The sequence below is a fragment of the Sinocyclocheilus grahami genome, unplaced genomic scaffold (assembly GCF_001515645.1).
Source record: "Sinocyclocheilus grahami isolate Dianchi unplaced genomic scaffold, SAMN03320097.WGS_v1.1 scaffold1807.1, whole genome shotgun sequence".
Classification (NCBI taxonomy): Eukaryota; Metazoa; Chordata; class Actinopteri; order Cypriniformes; family Cyprinidae; genus Sinocyclocheilus; species Sinocyclocheilus grahami.
This window is the reverse complement of record NW_015506986.1, coordinates 109,493-121,176: the sequence shown is the minus strand read 5'-3', so window position 1 is coordinate 121,176 and position 11,684 is coordinate 109,493. Positions and strand designations below refer to the sequence as shown.

General features: G+C 37.2%; 1 long non-coding RNA gene across 1 annotated transcript; it reads left to right on the top strand.

Annotated features, from left to right (window-relative positions):
• The first annotated feature begins 1,030 nt into the window (after positions 1-1,030).
• On the top strand, positions 1,031-11,108 carry LOC107572747 (uncharacterized). The gene is made up of 3 exons (XR_001607393.1): positions 1,031-1,092; positions 6,533-6,649; positions 10,989-11,108. It is a non-coding gene; the product is annotated as an uncharacterized lncRNA (long non-coding RNA).
• The last annotated feature ends 576 nt before the right edge of the window (positions 11,109-11,684 follow it).

The window sequence follows — 11,684 nt, the reverse complement described above, 5'->3', positions numbered from 1 at the left end:
CTGCTCAAGAAACATTTCAGATTTTTTAGCAATGTTGAAACAGTTTTGTGGAAACAGTCATCTATAGTAGTTATGCCTTGAACCTTTATCTTCGTAGCAAGTAGTAAGTGATGCTCACTTTCCAGTGGAATTCACTCCTAATATATCCAAACAGAATGTGAAAACGCTAACAGCTAACACCTAACCGCTAAGTGTTTTTCCACATGGGTCCAGGCATCTTCATGCGATCCTATAATCAAACGACATACCCAAGCCCTCCGCATAAGCCAGTGGATTTGCACGAACATTTCCGCAGAAGTAAGACACTTAGCAAACAAAAGGGTTGTGGAGATTCTTAGCCTGAGAGAGATGCTAATCTGAAACATATGCTCACATCTGGCTGGTACACACAATCCCCAGGCATCATATTGTTAAAACCATTTGTTTCATGAGCAGTTCAGTTCAATGGGCTTTGTTATTTGGTAGTTTTCAGTTAAACTGAGAAGTCACAGCACAGGTAAGTGATTGAATGTCTTAGATGAACTGCAGTGGGAATCATTGCCACAGTTTATCTACGTATGACACCAATTCACGCCTTCCTGCTCATTTTGAATGTTTACCCTGAAGGTTGTAGTCAAGCTCTCTTATACTAACCGGTCTGCATCTATCTGCTTTGTGTTGAGAGTGTTGTCTTGTCGATGCATGAGAAGTCTAACACTCTGCCTTGTTGCTCTCTGTACGAAAGTGTACGAAACTGATTTAACCGTGTTAAACATCATGTTGGACTGCTCAGGCTCACCTAGTTTGACGGTTTAAGGGGCTCTAAACCAGCTTAAACCAACTACAATCAGTACACAACCTTGGGTTGGTTTAAGCTGGCCTTTTGACAGGGAGTTTATGAACTCAGTTGCTCCTGTAGCCTCATAAAAGGGTCATTATGAGTACTAGGGCAACTAAAAACTAATTTGACTGGCCAGGGTGTTTTATACAGTTTATAAAGTCAATCTTGGAAGACTAAGCAGTGTTTTTGTAATGTGTGTGTGTGTGTGTGTGTGTATGCAGAGGAAAGAAGTACCCCTCATCAGCCACTGCAGCCAGAGCTGTTACCCAATGGTAAATATGACCATTTCTCTAGCTTGATTCCTATTGGCTACTTCTTTCAATAGTGGGCGTGGTTATGCTGGAACTCTTACTAACCTTTATCGCACCAATTGCACCAATTCTTGGCTAACTTCTCTATTCTGGCAAGTCAGGAGATCATCACAAAGCAAATTACTCCCATTAATATGGTTTACCCAAAGGTAAATAAGTCAGTTTATCTAGCTTGCTTCATATTGGCTACTACTTTCAATAGTGGGTTTGGTTATGCTGAAACATTTACTAATCATTATCGCACCAATTTCAAAATTTTCACCAATTATTGACCAGTTTCTTCATTCTTGCAAGTCAGGAGGCCACCACAATGTAATTTACCTTCATTAAAATGGTTTACCCAATGGTAAATATGAACATTTCTCTAGGTTAATTCCTATTGGCTACTTCTTTTCATAGTTGATGTGGTTATGCTGGAATCCTTACTAACCTTTATTGCACTAATTCTTGGCCAGTTTCTCCATTCTGGCAAGTCAGGAGATCACCAATTTTGGCCAGTTTCTCCATTCTGGCAAGTCAGGAGATTACCAATTCTTGGCCAGTTTCTCCATTCTGGCAAGTCATGAGATCACCACAATGCCATTTACTCCCATTAAAATGGTTAATCCATTGGTAAATAAGCCAATTTCTCTAACTTGCTTCCTACTTCTTTCAGTAGTGGGCGTGGTTATGTCGGAACTCTTACGAACCTTTATCGCACCAATTTCAACATTTGCAGGAGATAAACAAAATGCAATTTACCCCTGTTAAAATGGTTTACCATTTGGAAAATAAGTCAGTTACTTTATCTTGCTTTCTATTAGCTACATCTTTTAGTTGTGGGCATGGTTTTGCTAGAATCTTTATTACACCAGTTTCACCAATTCTTGCCCAATTTATCCATTCCGGCAAGTCAGGAGATCACTACAATGCCATTTACTCCAATTAAAATGGTTTACCTAATGGTAATTAAGTCATTAAGTCATCTAGCTTGCTTCATATTGGCTACTTCTTTCAATAGTGGTTGTGGTTATGCTGAAACTTTTACTAACCATTATCGCACCAATTTCAACATTTTCACCAATTATTGACCAGTTTCTTCATTCTTGCAAGTCAGGAGGCCACCACAATGTCATTTACCCCCATTAAAATGGTTTACCCAATGGTAAATATGAACATTTCTCTAGGTTAATTCCTATTGGCTATGTCTTTTCATAGTGGATGTGGTTATGCTGGAACCCTTACTAACCTTTATTGCACTAATTCTTGGCCAGTTTCTCCATTCTGGCAAGTCAGGAGATCACCACAATGCCATTTTCTCCCATTAAAATGGGCATGGTTATGCTGGATCTCAACATTTGCTCCAATTCTTGGCAAATTTCTCCATTCTGGCAAGTCAGGTTATCATCACAATGCAATTTACCCCCATTAAAATGGTTTACCATTTTGAAAGCAAATCAGTTTTATCTAGCTTGCTTTCTATTAGCTACTTCTTTTAGTAGTGGACGTGGTAATGCTGGAATTCTTACTAACCTTTATCGCACCAAATTCAACGTTTCCACCAATTCTTGGCAAATTTCTCCATTCTGGCAAGTCAGGAGATCACCACAATGCAATTTACCCCCATTAAAATGGTTTTCCTCTTGAATTTTTCTTGCAACGTTTTCACTGGAAACCACCCATTCTCTAAGGAAGCAAGTTTAATGAGGTTTTAACAATGAAGTCTCTGCTATGAGAAAAATGAGTCAGGTTTGGCCCAAAACTGTGACCTGGGCTACATTTTTGCAATGGAATTCAATTGGACTTGCTATAACATGTCACCGTACTTCGTTTTTCAATGTGCCTCACGCATGACTTCAAATTGTGAAAGCGTTTGTTTTTGGGTGCACACTTTTGATTGCACAAAGCTCTGAGATTATAAATGAGACTCATCGGTTTGGCACTAAATCTTCATTCTGGCTATTGGTAAAATGCACTTGTCTTGGGATTTTGTTTATTCGGCCTGAAATAAGCACACAGCAAATACACCAGTGTCCAAGGACAACCTTTGTCCCAGTACCAAAAACGCGTCTCACTTTGTTTCTCTTTCTGTCAGCTCATGCTATTTTCTCGACTTGGAAAGCATTGGCGTTTTTGAAAACGAGCTTGTTTGCATGTCAACCTGTTAACATCAGAGTGGATTTAATGGGGACCGATGTGTTTGGTTGAGGTTGAGAGAGACCGGTGCCAACAGCTGTCATATTTACCAAATAGCTCTACCTCTGGCGGCATGTTCCCAACTTGTTCCAACCCTTTCAGTAACTAATTGTGGCAACATTTACAATTGTGAGAGGATTCCTGAGCGCTAGCTGAATGTCGGTGGATGGTTTTGCTTAAGTAAGGTGAAACGTCCAATTACAGTGATGGCGGTACAAACATGCCAACGGAGTCTGGGGTTTACATGTATTATTACACAAAATACACATGCAAATCAGATGGAGACTTTCTTTTTTTAACAACTGTCTTATTCAGTTAAAGTTTCAGTCGGAATGGCAAGAACAAGGGCAGGTGAGGTGATCCAATCTCCTGGGAAGCCATTAGATGACCTAATTGAGCAGTCTAGAATTTTGCCTCGGTAGAAAATCCTTCTCCCTGAATTTTCCTTGGAGGTGGTTTTACATTAGCAACGGGCCTGCTGGGTACTAGTTAATGAGTGCGTTTTCCCACTCTTAACATTTAACTCCTCTCAAAGAGTGTCGTATAGAAAGAGTTTATGGAGATAATGGTTGCATTAAGTGTTGGGATGTGACCAAAGCCGAGTCGTTCATTTGAGTGTTTCTGACACAATTGAAAAGGGGTTTGAACGGGTCTCGGCATGCACAGGTGCCTCAAAAACCAGCCACTGCTTCGTCTATGTTGCCTGAGGATGGTGTTAGATGCTTGATGTTTGAAGTCTGCAGAGAAGGTCTTAACATAGTTTATTTGTAGCTCTCTCCTGCAAGAGGAGCCTGATATCTTTGGCAGCAGACATCAATATGAAGCTACTGTAAAGCTGAAATTATAATTGTATATCGATGAGGTCTGCTTTGGTCCTAAAGCTGTAGTTTTATATTTTATTAAGAGCATTTAAATGGTGCTTGTCCATGAAAAATATGCTGCTGTAATGTTGGAGTTGGCCTGAAAACCTTCCCAGTATTTGCTAATCTGCTTCTGAGTGGTTGCTAGGCGGTTAAAATAAAAACAGAGTTATTCTGCAGAGCTTTATTAAGAGAATTTAATGATTATATATATTTTTTTGTTTGTTTTATTTAAATGTTTAGTTTTTGGTTAAATTATTATTATTATTTTTAAATATTTTGAATATTTTATTTTAATAGTATTAAAATATAAGATCATGAGGTGTGTGTAATTATGAGCTGTTTTAATGTTAATAAATAATTTTATGGAAAACTGATCAAAAGTGATTTGAGATATTCTTCAGAGTATTTATTCATGTTTATATTTAAATATTTATTTATGTATGTATGTATGGATGGATGGCTGTTAAATTATTATTATTTTTTAAATATTGTGAATATGTTTTTTAGAGCATTGAAATGTGATTATGAGCTGTTTTGATGTTAATTAATAATTTCATGGTAAAACTGATTACAGTGATTTACTGCAAGATATTCTGCACAACTTTGTCCAGTATTTATTTATTGTTAAATTATTATTTTTTTAATATTTCATATTATTTTTATTTTAAAGTATTAAAATGTAAGGCTGTTTTAATACAATCGAATCATGTAGTTAAACTGATTAGAGTGATTTATTATGTCAGAGGATCAGTTGAATGTTGAACTGATGTCATTCAGCGTATCGTTGACCCGTGAAAGAGGACTGCTTCAGACAGTCGGCTGAATAACTCCAGAGTTTTGCTTTGATGGTTAACTCTGCTCACTGCACGGATCATTAGTTTAGGGTAAAGCGTGCTTCAGTAAGCTCACAGGTGTCTCCCAGTGAATCAGACACCGCTTATCATCTCCTCTATCAAAAGATTATATTTATATCCACTCACACAGCTGAATCAAATCTTTTCAGATGAGAGAATTTCCCCTCACAAAGGCGAGTATTTTGTGTGTGAGCGTGTTCCAGCTCTCAAATCCGTAGATGTCAAGCGTTATATCAGAGATGGATGCAGTTTGTGAATCTCGAAGCGTTTTGGAGGCGTGTTGTGACACAGACCTGCACCCTGGTGCACACACCTCCAACATCTCGCGCGCTCTGTCTCTTTTATAAAGTTGTTCTGATGAATGCCGGCAGAGCTTTGTGGTAAACCCTTATTCAAGACAGTTATTGTGCTTAGATTATTAAGCGAGCAGTATAAGGAAAGAATCATTTTTTTTGTGTTGCTTTTTTATTTATTAATATCACTATACAGTAGATTAAAATAGTTTTTTGTTTGTTTTTCATGTATTGCGACTATGCCAAACACTAATAAATGAATAACAATAACAACAACATTATGTATGTATGTATTTACTTACTCTCTTACGTACTACCCCAAATCCTAAAAGTACCCAGTAGAATTAGTAATAATAATATTAATAATAATTATTATTAATCAATTTCTTTACAAGCATCATATATAATAGATTATATATAGATATAGATAATTGTTTTTAGTTGTTAATGTATTAATACAATTAAAATAAATAAAATATTACAATAAAATTAAACAATAAAGTTTATTTATTTATTTATTTATTTATGTAGTGTTATTTATGTAGTGTTAATAATAATAATACAATTAAATGAAATAATACAATTAAATAATAATGTTTATTTATTTATAAGCATCAATATTTATAATAGGTTTTTTATTGTTGTTCTTCAGGCATTGTTGTCTTTATTGACTACCCCAAACCCTGAAAGTAACAAGTAAATAAATAAATTATTATTATTAATTATTGTTATTATTGTTGTTGTTATTATTAATTATTGTTGTTTTTGTTATTGTTGTTATTATTAATTATCGTTGTTGTTGTTGTTACCATTTAAAGGGGTGGTTTATTTGTACAAAGTGACTGGAAGACATTTTATTTTTAATGAGAGTTGGTGATTTGAGAAAGTTCAAGTTTATGCATATGTATAATGCAGTGTCATGGTCATTGTGAAATTTTAATCTGCTGCTTAACAGATGCTTTAGCGGAACGCTGAACTCTAACCCCCCTGTTAGGCGACGCTCATACACTCAATAACAAGGTGTTCGACAGACGTTTGCTGCTCGCTTGCATGTGCTGCATTCATGACTAGACTAATCAAAGCTGTCCAGAGTGTGCAAGACGAGATGTTCATTTGGTTTAATATCCACATATGTGTTAAGCTGTTCCTGTCCTGACTGCTGCTCTGTGTGTGGGTGTGTGTGTGTGTGTGTGTGTGTGTGTGTGTGTGTTTTCAGAGACGTGTGCAGTTAATAACGGAGGCTGTGACAGCACGTGTCATGATGCCGTGACTGGAGTTCGCTGCAGCTGCCCGGTGGGATTCACCTTACAGTCGGACCGCAAGACCTGCAAAGGTATGATCATCCTCTAATCTCACAGACAAATCTAACAGTCCTAATGAGGAGCGACATGCATTCTTCTGTTCTAGTTAAAAGAGAAAAGGATGCATGAAGTGATAAAACCCCAGCAGATTATAAACCAGGTTTTGAGGGGTCAATGAGAAAAATTTAGTTTAACATGAAAGAGATTAAGATGGATAGACAGATGGATAGGTATGCAGATGGATGGATAGATGGATGGATGGACGGACAGACAGACGAATGGATAGATGGAAGGATGGATTGATGGAGGAATGGATGGATACTAGTCAGATGGATGATGGATGGATGGTTGGATTGGCGGATGATGGATGGATGGACGGACACAGACGGATGGATGGAACGATGGATGGAAGAATGGATGGATGGATGGAAGGATGGATGGACATACGAATGGATAGATGGAAGGATGGATTGATGGATGAATGGATGTATAGTCGGATGGTTAAATGGATAGATGGACGGATGGATGGATGGTTGGATTTGCGGATGATGGGTGGAAGAATGGATGATGGATGGATGAGTGGATAGATGGATTGATGGATGAATGGATGGATAGTCAGATGGATGGATGGACGGACAGAGAGACGAATGGATAGATGGAAGGATGGATTGATGGAGGAATGGATGGATACTAGTCAGATGATAAATGGATAGATGGACGGCTGGATGATGGATGGATGGTTGGATTGGCGGATGATGGATGGATGGACGGACAGAGAGACGAATGGATAGATGGAAGGATGGATTGATGGAGGAATGGATGGATACTAGTCAGATGATAAATGGATAGATGGACGGCTGGATGATGGATGGATGGTTGGATTGGCGGATGATGGATGGATGGACGGACACAGATGGATGTATGGAACGATGGATGGAAGAATGGATGGATGGATGGACGGACATACGAATGGATAGGAGGAAGGATGGATTGATGGAGGAATGGATGGATAAATGGATAGATGGACGGATGGATGGATGGATGGATGGACGGACGGACGGACGGACGGACAGACAGACAGATGGATGTAAGAATGGATGAGTGGATAGATGGGTTGATGGATAGTCAGATAGATGGATGGATGGATGTAAGAATGGATGATGGATTGATGGATGGGAGGATGTATGATGGATGGACAGATGGAAGGATGGATGGAGGGATGGATAGATGATGGATGGACGAATGGATGGATGGATGGATAGTCGGATGGATGAATTGATAGATAGATAGATAGATAGATAGATAGATAGATAAACGGATGGATAGATGGACAGATGGACGAATGGATGGATGGATGGATAGTCGGATGGATGAATGGATAGATAGATAAACGGATGGATAGATGGACTGGTGGATGGATTATAGAGTAAGGTCATAAGATAGATAGATAGATAGATAGATAGATAGATAGATAAACGGATGGATAGATGGACAGATGGACGAATGGATGGATGGATGGATAGTCGGATGGATGAATGGATAGATAGATAAACGGATGGATAGATGGAATGGTGGATGGATTATAGAGTAAGGTCATAAGATAGATAGATAGATAGATAGATAGATAGATAGATAGATAGATAGATAGATAGATAGATAGATAGATAGATAGATAGATAGATAGATAGAGGAACAGTGAGGTTTAATGGGTAGAGGAAAAATTTCTCATCATATTACTTTGCAAAAATGCCATTTCACATGGACAATGTTTCAAATCATGATCAGTCCTGGAGCTTTCAGCATATTTTGAATTCAAAGACAAGAAATCAGAAAACTCACACCCAGACTCATTATTGCATGCCGTCATTTCTGAATTACCGTAATTATGAGTTCTCAACTTGTAAACAGTGTTCACATTTTTGAAGATCTCGTAATTACAAGTTGGGAACATTTCATGAAAGCTCAGAGTTCTCCAATGTGACCATTTTGACGTCACATAAAAACCACCAAACGCTTCGGCGGTTAAAGGTGGTTAGCAACCTCTTTTTTTTCTTTAAAAAATTCTTCATTCTTAATTTTTTCTTTTTCTTTTCTGTCTTTTCTTACTGTTACATTTTATTGTGGGTGATGCAAAATTATCGGTATTTTAGCTATATTTAAGGCACATATTGCTGCTAGGATTGAAGCAGAGTCTGTTTTTTACAAAACGACACGCAGTCTGATTATTTTTTATTACACCTGTGGTCAAAGTGAATTCTTAGGTGAAATTATTTAGGAATAAAATGTATTTTAATTTTGTCATGACAAAAAAAATAGTTAAATTTTTTTTTTCAAATGGAGAGTTAAATTTTGTAATTATGTGGTTGTTTTTGGTCTTTTGCAGATATTTATTCTTCCTGCGTAAGTTTTTTTTTATATTTTAATAAGGTTTTATACAGTTCCTCAATTTATAAAAATTTCTATAGAATTTATTTTCTTTTCTTTTCTTTTCTGTAAGTGGTACTCCAACGTTTTCAGCCACCAAGATGAAATTTCCATAATCTCGTAGCCCAGAAAAATGTCAGAAAAAGTGTATATAAATCAACGACTGCTTTTGAAGAAAGTAAAGAAGCATGAAAAATAGACGAGGGAGCACGAAAGGGTTTAACGAAGAATAAAAGAGTTTCTGAAAGGGTGAAGAGCAACTGGAAGTGCAGACTTGCGGGTTCAAGACTGGGAGCCTGCGTCGCCTCTAGCGCTCATAACGTTACGCTAACAAGAGCGATAAAAGAACATTGAGTTTTATTAGTTCTGCTGTAGAAGAAACAAAGAAAAACATCTCCAGACAGCACTGGCACGAGAAGACACGTAGCCTCCTTCAGGCCCAGAGCGAGAGTTTCTTCTGCTCCTAATGCCGTTATTTTCTCCAGATGATGCAGCCTCTCTCTGAGATGAACGCCTCATTTACTCAGATGATTCAGCCGTAATCAGAAACATCCAGTGCAGCTCAATCAAAGCCAGTGGAAAGCAGGACAAGCTGATGATATATTGATCCCAATTCCGAGAGAACAGGCCAGAGGAGACGCGATCCTGAAAGACTTCCTCCTGTCGGAGTCCCGCAGCGACTCTGAAGCTGCACGTTTGCTCCATGTGTGTCCCTCACGATCCACTCGTCCTCTCGCATTCGCTCCTTTCTCTTATTCTCTCCTCATTTCTTGTCTGCGTGCCTCATTTTCTCACTTCTCTTCTTTGATTCCTGTAGCTAAAACGATAGAGATCGGCGCTAGCAACGCCGAGGTCATGGGTTAAACTCCCAGGGAATACAAAAGCCGATGTAAACACGATGCAATGGAAGTCACTTTGGATAAAAGCATCTGCAAAATGCGTAAATGTAATCATTTTAGATTTTAGAGGAGTGCTTGAGAAATACCACTGTTTAATATCACAGACTTAAACATTTGGACTCAAATATGTTGCTTCAGAAAATAAAGTGAATCTATCTGGTAAATTTTCTGGCGCCTGAAAGGAAATTAACAATATTTAAGACACTTAAAGCTCCCAGGATTCAAGCAGAGTATGCCTTTTACAAAATGACAAACAGTCTGATTATGTTTAATTAAGTCTGTGGTCGAGGTGAATTCTTAGGTGAAATTAATTAGGAGTAAATTAGTTAAATTTTCTGATGACATGAAATAACTTTTAATAGTTGCTTTTTAAATATGAAGAGCTAAATTATGTGATTATGTGACTGTTATTGTTAAGGTATTTTCTGTAATTTATTATTCTTACTCTGTACATTGAAAGGTTTTATTTTTCTTATAAATCAAAGAAACTAAGAATTATTTGATTTTATAAGTTTCTCCAATTTGTATGTATTTCTATACAGTTTCTATAACAATTTATTTTTATATTTTCTTTAGTTTTCTTGTCTTTTCTTTTTTCTATACATAACTCCAACATTACTCCAAAATGATTTGATTGAAGTCTTGAAGTCTTTTGCATTTATTCATTATTTTTATGCTGTAAACTGAAGTTGTTGTTTTTTTTTTTTTTTTAATGTTTTTAATGTTGTAAGGTTCCCCAAATTGTTTAAATTTATGTAACATTTCTATATAAAAGAAAATTCTTTTCTTTTCTTTTTTACTTTTCTTTCTCCCTGTCTTCTTCTGATTTGAACAGTAAGCTGATAGTTTAAGCCCAGACAAATCTGTCATATTTACGGTCAGTCACCCCTTTTACCTTTTGATTATTTCACATGTATCCTCCGCTGCTGGTTTGAATCACGGTGAACTGAAGGGATCAGCACTAATCCAGTGCATGTTTATCTGCTCAAACTCTCTCTCTCTCTCTCTCTCTCTCTCTCTCTCTCTCTCTCTCTCTCTCTCGTTACAGACATTGACGAATGCCGCATGAACAACGCCGGGTGTGACCATGTGTGCAGAAACACAGTTGGCAGCTTTGAATGCAGCTGCAAGAAAGGATACAAACTTCTGACCAATGAGAGGACGTGCCAAGGTAAACTAACCAATGAAAATAACTTTTTGTTAAAGCATAAACCTGTACAGAACATTGACCAATCGTATCATTTGAAGGAGGTTTAGATTTCTTTCTGTTGGAAAATAAGACAAAAATGCAAATGAGTTTGTGGTGTGCTGGACTGATTCTCTGCTGCTGGATACTGTGGGCAGACTGTTTGTGGTCCAGCTGGGTTTATTAGGTTAGTTTGGTCTCACCGGGAACATTTAAGGTAACACCAGTCTTATAAACGCACACCTCCAGTCCCTCGCTGGTGTTTGAAATGCTCTCATCGATTGACGCTGTTACACACACCAGGACTGGGAATATTTCTGGAAACAATGGTTTGATGTCAGTCTATTCGGTTTCTCACTATAGCATCCTGTTGATCTCATTACAGCATCATTTCAACCGTATCTGAACCAAACACTCGTGTTTAGCTTCCATAATGTGGTGTATTTTAGTTATAAAATATACATATTATATATTTTTGGAGATATATGTGTATATATATATATATATATATATATATATATATATATATATATTTCTGATGTATTTTATATATATTTT